This window comes from Gossypium arboreum, chromosome 13 (genome assembly GCF_025698485.1).
Source record: "Gossypium arboreum isolate Shixiya-1 chromosome 13, ASM2569848v2, whole genome shotgun sequence".
Lineage (NCBI taxonomy): Eukaryota > Viridiplantae > Streptophyta > Magnoliopsida > Malvales > Malvaceae > Gossypium > Gossypium arboreum.
In genome coordinates, this window is record NC_069082.1 from 12,463,822 (window position 1) to 12,478,546 (window position 14,725).

The window sequence follows — 14,725 nt, forward strand, 5'->3', positions numbered from 1 at the left end:
TATTGTCGATGGCACAATGTGACATGGCAATCTCGCAGTATTTCCACAAGGTGAAGTCGATATGCTGAGAGATTGGTGATTTGGATGCACAAGCTCTGATAGGGGACACTAGGGTGAAGAGGATAATCATCCATGGTTTGAGACTAGAGTTCAGAGGCTTTGTTACTACAGTACAAGGATAACAAACCCAGAGTTTGAGAATTTGCTTGCTGATCAAGAAACGTTAGCAAAGAATATGGGAGGAGCAAACAGTTTATGCCAACAAGAGCAGTTGGAATTTCAAGCAGCATTGTGGACAAAAAAGAAACAAGGACAAGGCAGAGAGTCTATGAGATGAAAGGGGTTCTCATACAGGAGGAGACTGCAAGTTGGTTGGTCTTTGTGATGTTGATTATGTGGGTGATCATGATACCAAACGCTCAATGACTGGGTATGTGTTTTTGTTTAGGTCGAAAGCAGTTTCTTGATGCAATAAAAGGCAGTAGATTGTTTTTTTTTTTGTCAACAACAGAAGTGAATATCGAGCAGTAACGATGGTAGCTCGAGAAAGTGCAAGTGTTACAGGATTTTCATTAACCAATAGAGTGTGCTAATCTGTTCTTTGATAACGTGTCAGCAATGCGTTTGGCAGAGAACCTAGTTTTTCATGCAAGAACTAAACATGTGGAGGTTCATTATCACTTCATTAATGAGAAAGTGCTGCAAGAAGAGATTAAGTGGCAACATGTTAAGATGGAAGAGCAAGTTGCATACTTATTCACGAAAGGTTTGAGTGGCAACAAGATTGAAGTTTTTGTCACCAACTAGGTATGTTGGAAAGGAAGTAAGCTGGTTTAGAGGGGGAGTGTTGAATATCTAACCGCCTCTAAACGTGCAAACATTTAAAATAAAGATCGTACAAATAAAATATATAATTAAAGTGCAGTATCTGAAAGCAAACAGGTCAAATTGTAATATAGAAGTGTTGCAACGAAACATCAGTAAGTATTTCGAGGATCGTACCTAATGGAGGTTGAATTAAATCTAAAATTATCTTCTACGGTAACAGGTCTAAACAGTAATCACTAAAAATTATATTATGATAAGTAATAGTAAAAATTAAGGTTATACAATAAAAACAAAATTATTAAAATGAAGTTGACAAACGAAAAACTCTCTAATAATAAGCAAAAGATTAACTTGCTTCAGTGGTTCGGGTTTTATTAGTGAATTATTAACTAACCCGTATTACCTCTCGGCCTTTACTAATTAATTAATTGACTAGTACTCACTTATCTCTCGATCTCACTTTTCTAACCGGGATAAATCACGATTTACTCAGCAAACTTATCTTTCGGCCTTGTTTCAATCCTAGGATTTAAGCACACATAAATTTATACCAACTAAATCGTATGAGAAACTCTCATTCTTCCATTAATCACTCCCACATCCACTCGTTAATATCCCTAAAGGACTTAGCCATTCATTGATTCAATTACCATCTTCATTAGAATTAAATTAATCATGCAAAACACACAAATTAAATTAAAACAAAAGAAGGATAGAAATTGATCCATTTGATAAAATGGATGTGCTCGAATTTGTTAAATCTTTTAATAGTTGTCGAGATATCGTCGTTTGCAAGAGAAATGTAAAAGAAAATTATGAAAATACTTAATAACAAAGACTTGGACTCAAATCGAATCCAAGTTGAATAACAAAAAATAAAACTATTTTTAAAATAAAATAAAACTAAGTTAAAATCCTAAACTACTAAACTAAAGCCCTAAAACGACTTGGCAAAAGCTCTCTCTAGTTGAGCATAAGCCTCATATTTATAGGCAAAGTTAGCAGCCCTAATTAGGTTAATTACAAGCCTCAATTGCACTAAATATTGATTGTACGGACAAAATTACCCTTGCTTAATTTTTTCCCTCTATCAGACCTATGTCGCGGCACAGCCTAGTGCGTGTTGCGATACACAACTTCAAATATAAATTCTTATGCTCGTTCAACTATGTTGCGACACCAGAAGCTTGTGTTGCGACTCGGTTGTCCTTCCTGATGCTTTTGGACCTGAAAATAGGTGCCATGCACACTCAATTAAATCATTAAAACTACCTTAAAGTCGATATTGACCCAATAGGTTAACTAACTCGAAATATTGCGTAAAAATGTTTATTTTGTAATAATTTAAATCTAAACTAAATCTAAACTAATAAAACTTAAAATGCAATAATTAAACACTAAACGACTTAAAAACAAGCCTGTTAAGTGTCAAAAAGTACTTAAATTGCCACTACAATTTGTGGCAGGTCAATATCAACACCAGCTTGATGGAAAATGTGTTTTGTTAGTGTTCATCGTTATTCAAAGTTGAACTTGTCTTTAGTTTTTAGGAACTATGTTTAGCTTAAATATTTTGTTAGTAGTGGAATAAATCTCACATTATTTAGGAACAAAAATCAAAAGGTTGTTAGTATTATTTGCACCAAACCAAATATTGAATCTTCTACTTGGTTCTTTAAAGTCTTCCTTTATTTTGTTATTTTGGAGTTTTAAGAGATGTAGCTAAATTTTAGTTTAATGGTGTCATGAACTTGAATGTTCTATAACCACAGAGCATACTAAGAAAAGTTTCACTCTTTCCACCCTACTTTGATACCAATTGTAGAATACTTAGGCCCACAACAACATTAAACTAAAATTTAGCTACACCTCCTAAAACTAAAAAAAAAAAGAAAAAAAGAAGAATTTAAAAAATCAAATAGAAGATTCAATATTTGGTTTGGTGCAAATAGTACTTACAACATAAGTCTTTATATAGACTCAAAGTCTAACTACCTTTATGTTTTTGAGCTATGTGGGATATGGATTTTTATAAAAACTCATAACCCTTTGCCTTTTATTCCTAAATAATGTGGGATTCATTCCCCTAATAATATAAAACTTAATACTAAAATTAATACCTAAAGACTACTCACCGAAGTTAAAATTTTTACAAAATAAACATTAACAAAATATATTTTTCAGTAAGTTAGTATTGATATTCAAGACTCCCACTCAACACTAACTTTCACTTTGCCAAACTGATGGCAGAAGCTTCTGAGTTTGTTGTTAGAAAAGCCTTTTGTAAACAAGTTTACAGTCAACTACGCACGGCTTCCTTTGTACTCATACAAATTTTTCAATTTCTTCTTATCACCTATCATGTGATTTGAATAGCTCGAACCAACAATCTAATGGTTCTTATGATCAATTTGATTGGACATTACAGTTGTAAGAACCATTTTCTTTTTCGCAACAAATAATGCCTCAACATCCCATTTTTGTTCACTGTTGACGGTAGCAACATTACCTTTCATAGGCTTTTTCTTCAACCAGCAAGAGTGTGCCTTATGACGCTTTTTACTGCAATTGTAACGGCTCTTTCTAAACTTTCTGTTACTGACATATGGCTTCGCAACTCCCCCTACATGAGAACTTCTTTTATCCCAAAAACTCTTCACATTGTCCTCGTTCCTTTTCAATCCACCTTGCTCATTGGAATTCCAACTGCTCTTGTTGGCATAGAATGCTTACTCCTTCCGTATTCTTTACTAACGCTTCTTGTCCAACAAATGAATTATCAAACTCAACAAGTGATAGTTGGATTTTCCATCCTTGTATTGCAATAACAAAGCCTCTAAACTCTGGTCTCAAACCACGGATGATTATCCTCTTTACACTAGTGTCGCTAATCGGAGCTTGTGGATCCAAATCACCAATCTCTTGGTATAACAACTTCACCTTGTGAAAATATTGTGAGATTGTCGTGTCATGTTGTACCCTCGAGGAGTTAAATTTTTGTGTCATTTCTCTTGGAGAACAAACTTGCCAATGTATCTCCTACTTCTTTGAGAGTTTTGGCATCTGGAGCACATCCTTTTCAACCGTCGTCTTCAATGTGAACATTACTTTATCGAATTTTATTTTCCATTTAGCCAAAAACTTACAGTTCCGTCATTGTATCGGCAGATGATTCTCACAATTAAATACCTAAAGGGTGAAAGTATTTCGTGAACAATGTACCAAGTAGTTCCTAGAAAAGAGATGTGGGTCAGAATGGACACTCTTAAGTATCAAGTCTTTCATTAACTAGAACATTTCCTAGGTATGCAATTTCACACTACCACACTTCTTTCCAAAAACTAAGCAACCATGGAAAATTTCAAGTATGAGAATTTCTTTTCTGATGTGGAAGATCAGACAATACCGCAACCACAAAGCATACTAAGAAAAGTTCAACCCCTTTAACCTAGCTTTAATACCAATTGTAAAACACTTAAGCTCACGACGCCGTTAAACTAAAATTTAGCTACACTTCCTAAATAAAAAAATAAAGAAGGGATTTAAAGAACCAAATAGAAGAATTAATATTTGATTTGGTGTAAATAATACTTACAACATAGATCTTATATAGACCCAAAGTCTCACTACCTTTATGTTTTTGAGCTATATAAGACATGGGTTTTTATATAAACTCATTACCCTTTACCTTTTGTTCTTGAATGATGTGAGATTTATTCCACTACTAACAAAATACTTAAACTAAACTTAGTGCTTAAAAACTAAAGACAAAAACTAAACTTTCCACAACAATAAACACTAACAAAACACATTTTGCAACAAGTGGCGTTGATATTCAACATACAAAATAAAAATTTAAGTTTAGTAAAATGAATAATGGTTTTAGGAATCAATTTTAGCTTGTTTTTATATGTTGAAACATTAATAGAGTGATAAAATATTTATATTTAAGTATTCTATTAACATAAATTTTAGATTCATTCTTTGAATAACTTCATACTTCAAACTCTAAAAGAAATTTAGATTCAACATTTTTCTATTTTTATAGGTTTCAACATCTTTTATACCAGAAAAAAAAGAACCTTAAAATGAAAAATAATAATATATATTTTATTTGGATGTTGATATAGTGTACAACAAAAGAAGAAGGCAAGGAGGAGACAATGAAGGGGTAGTGGTGGGGCAATGAAAGCTGGTTCACCTAAAAAGACAAATAGTTAGGATAGGAACTAGAGGGCAAGCTGACTGTTTGAGGAAGCAATTGTTTAGAGTAACTTTAGGGTATTGAAAAATGATTCTTTTTTCATCGTTGATAAGGGTATTTATAGAAGAAACTATCTTGTCCACTAGTGAAACGTGGCAAATCATCGTGAAAGAAGTAATCATCATTTGATACGTGAAGGGCATGCATTGTGAAGCCCATTCTGTTATGTATTCGATCAATACAAGGTTGTTATACTCAGGTGGATCCCACATGCATTTAAGGTTTTGTTCATACTTGAGGATTATTTTCACCTAAAAGCTAGATGCTTAGCCATTCAGGAAAATAGAGGGTTGAGAGCCTTCCTGGCATAGCGAGTGGTTGAGAACATGAGGGGGGTAATGCATCATTGTTTAGAGTAAGTGATATTTAGGTGAAGTCAACAAGAGATAAACAATGTCTATTCTTTTAATACGTGTCTAAGAGACGTAGGAGTATAACAAATATATATGAGCTATATGAGAAAATTATTAAAAAGATAGATATTGATATTTTATTTTTATTTTTTAGTTTTAATAATAAAGTAATAAAAAGTGTTGGATAAATTCTAACTTATTATACTGATATACAAAATATAACGGAAAATTACTAATTAGAGCCTCCAAATTTGTTAGTAGCAAGCAACCAATAACAGAGGATCTCGTTACATGAACCACGAGGTGGTCCCTTATACACATCTAACTACACATCTAACTTGATTTTCAAGCACTCAAAATACTAAACAAAGAAAATAATTTATTTATGGATCACTTCCGTTTAGATTTTTATCAATTTGTGCATCCTTTAATTGTAAATTTTGAAGTACTATATAGTAAATAGTTGACATTTCTATGTCAACCAAATTTATTTCTCCTTAATCTATCTTTCAATTTTTCTTATATTTCGATGAAGAAATAAGAAATAAAGGAAAGAGAAAAAATTTAATTTTTTTTTGCAAAATTTATATAAAATTTTTATGTTTAAAGTTCATAGTTGCTCCTCTCAATAATGTGGTATTCAAGTTCAAATCTAGATCTCTCATTGAAAATATAATATACCTTACCATTGCTAATAATACTTGTTGGTTAAATATAAATATTTTGACACGATTAATTAAAATAAAATTGTTATGATACTAACTATTATCAACCCACTAACCTGCTAGTCCGTCAAGTCTTGACCTGCATTCTGTATGAGTTCGTACATGCGTAGTATGGGCGACCCCTAGATGGGGACACGTAATACGTAATATAGTTTGCCTACATACGGCGTGAATCCACTTCGAGTATACACGTATTAACTCTAAGGTAGGATATGTGTCATCATGCATGGAAACTTATCTAACATGTCACATCTATGAATAATAATTATATCATATAAATACACAAAATTAACTCATCTGAAGGGACACACAGAAAAACACTCAGTAAAAATTATCTTATTTCTCAAAAAATTTATTTTATATTCACATAATTCTAGATGTTTTTGCCCTATTCTACAATGATTAATTTTCAGTTTCTTTTTAAACATAAATTATATTTTATTTGGATTCAAAATCAAATCCACACACTCTTGAAACTCTTTTGATATTGGGTTAGTAAAGATTATGAAAAAATATTTTTAGTATTCAATAAATACATTCATTGACAGAATTAAAAAAAATTAGGTGAAATTAAATTGTATATTTTTATGATAATAAAATTTAATTTCATCATTTTAATAGATGATATCTTTATAATTTTTAAAAGATTAAATTAAAATTTTATTATTTTAGGGGCCAAAATATAATTTTATTATTATTAATTTAAAATTTTATAAATTATAAAATACTTAAATAAAAAAAATTCATTTTAGGTCCTGGACACTCCTTTACTCTTCCACTGATTATATTTTAATTAATTTTAGTTTTTATAGCTTTCCATTTCACAATTGTGAAATCAAAATTGATGATAATTTTTTAAAAAATATATAAAAAGAAAAAAAATTCATATGTGGTGTTGTGCGGTGCGGAGTGTCCAACTCAAGGTAGAAAACTTCACATGCCTCCCGTGCATGACTTTACAGCCACAGGGGACGGGGGACCACGTAAAACACGTGTTATCAATCTGAGTACTAGTCCCATCATGCCACCTGCCCATATCTTATTGAACTCTCATCTGCCACCCGCACAACTCCGTCAATGGCCCTTGGGCTTATGTGGGGTCAGCTCACTGGGCCTGTGATAGTCTTGGGCTCATGTGAAGTCTTAACTGCTAACCACCTTTTATTTTTTTAATTTTATTTTTTTGCTTCGGCTCTATCATTCATAGTACTCATTCTTTCTCTTCTTTTGATGGTGCTGCGGTGTGCGTATAGTACAGAACATGATGGTTAGGTCGTGTAATGAAATTATGGGCCCACTATTTTGAGAACTGGGCCTCCGTTTGTTGTCCACTACAAAATTTCCATGCCTTTAATTACTACTGTTTATCACAATATTCCTTAATTTATCTTACTTTAAAAATCAAAATTAAAAAGATTTTATATTAATTTAAAATGTATTAAAATGAAAATATTTGTTTAATACTATATCGAATTATTACAAAATTTTATTTTTAAATTAATCATGAAGATAAAAAAATTTAATGCCAATTTTATTTTTTATTTATGTAAAACGAATTGGTTTCATTAGTTTTTACATATTTTCACTTTTTTATAATTAATATTTCAAAATTCAATTTTCTGTTCATATAAGTTATACATGTAAATTTTAATATAAATTAAAAATTTCTAACTATTTATTTTATGTAAAAATTTTCAATCGTTCAATAAATATTATTATATACATTATTTTATATCAATATGATAGAAATATCGAATTGATTCAAAATTTACATTCATAACAAGTATAACTATATTGATAAATTCAATCGTCAAAATATTAATTATATAATAATATATGAAAAGATGTAATTTTATTTTAATTTTATATCGGTGTAAGTGAATTACTCCCTTATTTTCATAATAAATTATTTTTATCATATTAGATTGCATATTAAATTAAATATCATGTGAATTTTGAAATTTATTTTAACAACTCAATTTTTCAGTGGTTTCGAGGCCACCAAATCCAGCGAGTAAGTTCATAAATATTATTATTTAATATTTACAAGTCAAATATGGTTTTAAAAAAGTTTTTGAATTGGTAATTTGTGTTTTATAATAATTTATTAGGTTCGAGTGGTAAGGCCCTAAGTCAAGTGGTTTTAGAAAGTGAGATATCGAGACCTCGTTTTTATAAACCGAGCCGTAATATTTTTATAAATATTTACAGAGTGTCATTAAGATGGTATTAAAGTTCCGTTGAAATATTTAAAGTTTCGATAGTTAATTAATCAAAAAGAACTAAATTAAAAAAAGTGCAAAACTTGCTACTTATAATATTTAAGTGATTAAATGCTTGATTAATAAATAAGAAAGGACTTAAGTAACAAATATACCTAAATTAAATGGTGGGAAGGCATATGAAGATAAAATAAAAAAATAAAGCAAATGAAAGGCAAAAGAGTAATTTTGATTAAATTAAAACATACAAATTGAATTTTAAAGCTTTCTATTCAATTCATCTTCTAATTTCGACTTAAACCGACTTAGGAGAGAACTCTTTAAGCAGGTTTTTCATATTTTTGATTTATGTGAGTTCAATTCTTACTCATTTCTTATAATTTTTATGTTTTTGAGATTGTTGCAATTAGGTTCAATTAAACCTTATCTTAGTTTTTTTTATTTTAATAAAAATTTTTGGAAGTTGCTATTGATGAATATTAAATATTTTTTATGAATAACATGGATTTAGAACTTTGATTGTGTTGTATGATAATTTTATAAAGTGATTTTGTTAAATATTGATTTTAGGATTAAATTTAAAATATTAAAATATTAGGGTTTGATAGAGAATTTTAGATTATTAGGGCCTTTATAATGGCTTAGAATATTTGGATAAATTATTGATTAAGAAAACTTAGTTAATTTGATAGATTAACTAATTAAAAGATTAAAGTACAAAAATTTTAAAAATTTGGGGTAATTGTGTAAATTCAAAAAATAAAAGGGTATTAATTGTGAAATGAATTGGAAATGAAATATATGCTAATGAATGAGTAATTTTATATTTTAGATCAAGATTTCGTAGATACTCATGAAAAAGGAAAAATAGCAGAATAGTCCCTAAACTTCTGCAATTACTACAATTCAGTCCAGGTAAGTTCATACGGATAAAATTCAATATTTTTATAAATTGATGAATGATATTATTTATTTATTCTATTGTTGAAAATGAATTATTGTTGGAATTATAATACTGAATTGGATTTCGGTTTGAATGGAACGCGAGATTTGAGTACGTTCGTAATTTGGTGTATGATTTTATTGGAAGGAGACAACGACATTTTTTCCAAGTAAACTAAAGTTCAGCATTTGTTGTGAACTCTTGTGTTTTACTTTCTGTTTTGCGTATTTGGGTGAATCAGCTCTTACGAGCTTCTATTCAGCTCTTACGAGCTTCTATTCAGCTTTCGAGCTTCTGTTGGCATATTCAGATGGACCAGCTCTTGTGAGCTTCTATTGATGATGTACTCCTATCCGTAAGTTATTCTTCAAATGGAAAAAAAAATCGGCAAGTTGATTTTTTAAATGAATTTGAAAGACATATTATTTATTTTTATATTGATTTGAATACGAATGTATTTATCAATGGAAGTTGTGAATGACAAGAATTGACAGTGAATGACATGGAATTGAAATGAATGATTTTATTTATTTGACTTGTTATAGTAGATTCGATAAGATTTTGTTTAACCTGTCGGACTTACTAAGCTTCATTAAGCTTATTTGTATTGTTTAATGTTTTTGTAGATTTTCCGAAGGTTGGACGATCAGATCAGCACTCAAGTCACACTATCCAGCTTATCTCAGTAGTTTTTGAAACATTAAATACGGTTTATATGGCATGTATAGGATTTTGTACAGACTTAGTCAAAGTTTAGCTTATGTAAATATTATGAATAATATTTTGTTTATATAACCAACATACTTATTGGTATGAAGTTAAGGTATGATTGTGATGTTAGTATAACTGATATATGTATGTATGTTTTTATTATAGTGAACTTTGGTAACTTGGTTAGATAAATTAAATAGGTAAGTTTGGATACTTGGCTGACATTTTTTTTTAGTTATCATTTAAGGTGCCTAAAGACATATTAGTTGTATGTGGTGATAATGCATGTTTGAGACTTGATTTTTAACTTGTTTTGAATGCCTTGTTATGGCATGTAACACCCCTAACTCGTATCTATCGCCGGAACAAGCTTACAGAGCATTACTGAAACTTTTGGAACATTTACAAATAATTCACGTTAATTTCTATTCTTTTACTAAAATTATTCTTAATGACCCTTAAATGGACCCTCGAGGCCCAAATCGAGTATTAGAATTGAGTTGGGACTTAATCGGGAACTCTAAGAATTTTTCGCAAAATTTCTAAAATTTTTCCTAGGTGCAGGGCTCACATGCCCGTATGGTCTAGGGACACGCCCGTATTGCAGGTCGTGTTCGACTCCATGTAACTCTCTGACTTGTGCCATACGGCCAACCACACGCCTATGTGAGTAGGCCGAGTGATCAATTCAATTTTCAAAAATTAGGTGCAGGGTTCACACGGCCAAAACACACACCCATCTTCTAGGCCGTGTAGTACACACGGCTAAGACACACGCCTGTGTGCTCAATTCTAAGCATTCTGTTTCTTAAATTTAAGATGCAGGGGACACACGACCTAACCACACGCCTATGTACCAGGCCGTGTATAACACATGGTCTAGACACACGCCCGTGTGTCTACCCGTGTGGACAAAATAGAGTCATTTCTAGCTTTATTTCTCATCCAAAATTTTATCAATATCCTGCACCAAAACTTACATCCAAATACCAACCAATCCAAGTAGTATATCAAGACCAATTCAAGCATCTATCATAATATATCATTATATGTATACCTCAATCAAACCATAATATTTGTACTCATGATAATACCATAAGGTTACCTTAATAGGTATCTCAAAACAAAATCATTACTGATGTGATCTAGGCCGTATCATGTCTTGATACAATTCGACGACATCAAAATTGGCCTAAGCACGAGGGGCCCAAGTGCAAAATGAAGCTTTTAATTTTAGTTTGTTAATTTGGTTACGGGAAAATAAAGATTTTTATCCATTTTAGTTATTTAGTTAAAATCAGTTTAAGACTTTAATTATGTCATAATCTGAACATCTTTAATAAGGGTTTTTAATTATGTCATAGTTTAGGACATCTTTAATATATGTTTTAAATATGTCTTAGTTTAGATGTCTTTAATACTTATTTTTAGTTCAGACAAATTAAATTGTGTTTAAGCCGAGTTTAAATGTGTTTTTACAGGTTGTTCACATTGGTTGCTGATCATTCAAATACAAAGGGGCAGATTCAATGGTGCATGTGCTTGTTATTGACCAAATTCAATGCAACATTCATATTCATGAACGTTTGGAAAGATGGGAGCTTAATGTGACCATTTGGTTCATGTTCATGTATGTAACACCCCTAACCTCTATCCATCACCGGAATAGGGTCACGAGGTATTACCAGACTCATACACCAGCATTTATACAAAATAGAGTCATAAATTTGCATTCCAAATCAAAACTTTTCAAATTTCACCATAAAGTCCCTAATATGGGCCTACGGGGCCCATTACATGCTTTAGAAGTGATTTGGAACTAAACCGGTAACTTTGGAAAACTTCGAAAAAAATTTCTTGAAGTTAGGGGCACACGCTCGTGTGGCTCACATGGTCGTGTGGCCAGCCCGTAGGCAGTTCTGACTTGTAATTTCTTAAGCAAAAAAGGGGCACACGGCCTGGGCACACGCCCATGTGGCTAGGCCGTGTGGTAAACTGATTTTTCACCATTTTTAAGCTATTTTCACACAATTTTGACACACGACCATGCTTGAAACCCGTGTCCTTCACACGACTAATACACATAGCCGTGTCTTTTGCCCGTGTACTATCCTGACTTCACATTTAAGGATGCAAGGGACACACGGTCTATCAACATGCCCGTGTGCAAGCCTTGTGTCTCATACAATCTGATCACACGCCCCTGTGACATGCCATGAGGACTCAAAATGAACCTTATAGTTCAAATTTACCAACTCTGCACACCTTGAATTGCTTATAGTTCAAATTTACCAACTCTGCACACCTTGAATAGCAAGCAATTTAAAATACAATATTTCAACTAGTCCAAAACATGATTAAACATATCTAATACATACTAAAACCAATAGTATAACGATTTAACTCACGTATTTTCAATAACTATTTAACCTACAATTTCCAAACATTATACTTAAATATCATCCAAATCAATTCAAAATAAACTATATAAGTGACTATTTTATAAACATAAACCCCTTCGCAATATAATTCAAGAAATGGTGATCCACTGCCAATATATGTTTGCATCATCGTCTCCAACCCCCTCGCAACTTTGATTTTGAAAGCGTCATATATGACTGGGTCGACTGAAGCACAAAACCAATTAAGGGACGATACTCTCATCTAGTTGGATCTGAAAATTTTCTGCCTAATTCTTTTTCAAAGTTTTGGCAATTCAATGTTCTGGTTAAAAACCAATCGCGTTATGTTCTCTTATAAAAAAGTGACACCATTCTTGGTGTCACGCACTTCACCATCGTAGTAAATAATGATATTAATTCTTCCACTCACTTTCAAATTCAGATAACCTGTTCCACATGTTCAAAACAAAAACATCATACAGAGAAATAATGTTGTAATTAAATATGAACAACAAAAATCAATGCTTACTTTAAACAAATAGGTTGCTCCAACTTATGCCTTATGTGCGAACTTCTTCTCTTCTAATCTTTCTACGATTTTTCTTTGCTCGTAAATGCATTTTGCCACTCGATGATGAATTAAGTTGGTTTTATAGACTAGAAGTAACTCGTAGTTGGTTCAAAAAATTCCTCAGGCTCAATGGGGAGTTGAAAATTGTAGAGAGAAAATGCTCCAAGTAGGACGCACTATAAGCAAAAGCACTAAAAGAGCGTCTAGCTAGAAGTGTTTTCAGTATCATGTCAGTTGAAAAAGCTTTTAGTTGGACGCACTTTCAGTGCTTCTGATGACAATGCATACTACTTGAAGTGTTTTCTCTTTATAAATTTCAACCCTAGCCTTATTCCAAGAAACCCATCATATATATATCCCAAGATATATTTTTTGAACCTCATAATTTGAAAATAATAGATAAGAGAATAAATAATTTACTGAAAAATTAGATCAAACTAATATTAAGAAGGTGGGAAAACTTTAATAACTAATATTTCATCGCTGCCGAGTAGGCCGAGTTTCGATTATGATTCCAATTCAATTTTTCAATTCGAATATACGATTGGCGTAAATACGACATTTTTAATTTTTGAAATAAACTATTATTTAACATCTCAAAAAATTAATACAAAATAAAAAATTAAAAAATCAAAAGAAACCTTAAAACCCTACTTTAAATACCCTAAAAATCAATAACCGTAATTTTAAAATAAAAAAAAATGACGTTGAAAAAATCAGGGAAAAAATGCTTCTATCTGGAGGTGTTTTCAAAAATGGCCTATTCTCGTAATTTTTTCTAAAATCGATTTATTCACGTAATTTTTTTCTAGCATTTATTGGTAAATTAGTCTTAATCATTAATTATTAGTTAGTTGGGATGACACTTTATCATCAATCAGTAGTACTTAGATGGAATGATACTTAGTCAATAATATCATCATTATTTTGAAAAGATGTTACTACAATATGATAAATCTCAATACTATATATGAATTTTAGTTTGATGTGTAATTTTATAAATAAAATTTTGATTTGATCTAATTCTCATAAATTATTAATACGATTATTTATATGACATCATTTTCTGTTTATATATTGCATACTCATATAATTATATCGATCCAATATAAAAATAAATAGATGTATTTTTTTCTAATAAATATATTTATTTCTTTAAATGTGTATGATTGAATCAAAATTAAAGATTCATGTGTATAATTGCATTGAATTAAAATTCATGCATCAAATTAAAGTATAGGGATTACAAAATTATTAGTAAGAAAACTTCAAAAATAAAAAATTCATAAATTTTTATTTTAGAAAATTTTAGAATTTTAGGAATTTTAAAAAAATTATAGTATTTTTAATTAAAATTCAAAATTCCTTTAAATATGAAAATTTTGTAAAATGCAGAAAAAAAACCCTAAAATTTTCAAAAACACCATAAATTTCTTAAAATTTTCATGAAATTCTAAAATTTTCAAAAAACCTAAATTTTCAAACATACAATTTTTTAAATTTTATTTCTTTGAAGTTTCGCATATACTTATAAGTTTTCTAAAAATATTTTTGTAATTTTCAAAATTAGATTTTTGTTTTACTTTTTATAATTTCTTTGTTTTAATTTTTTGGATTTTAATATATTTCTTATTTTCTTTTGTTTTCTTTTAAAATTTTAAGTAATTTTTTTTTGACATGTGGTAGCGTGTTATTAGTTGGTTTAA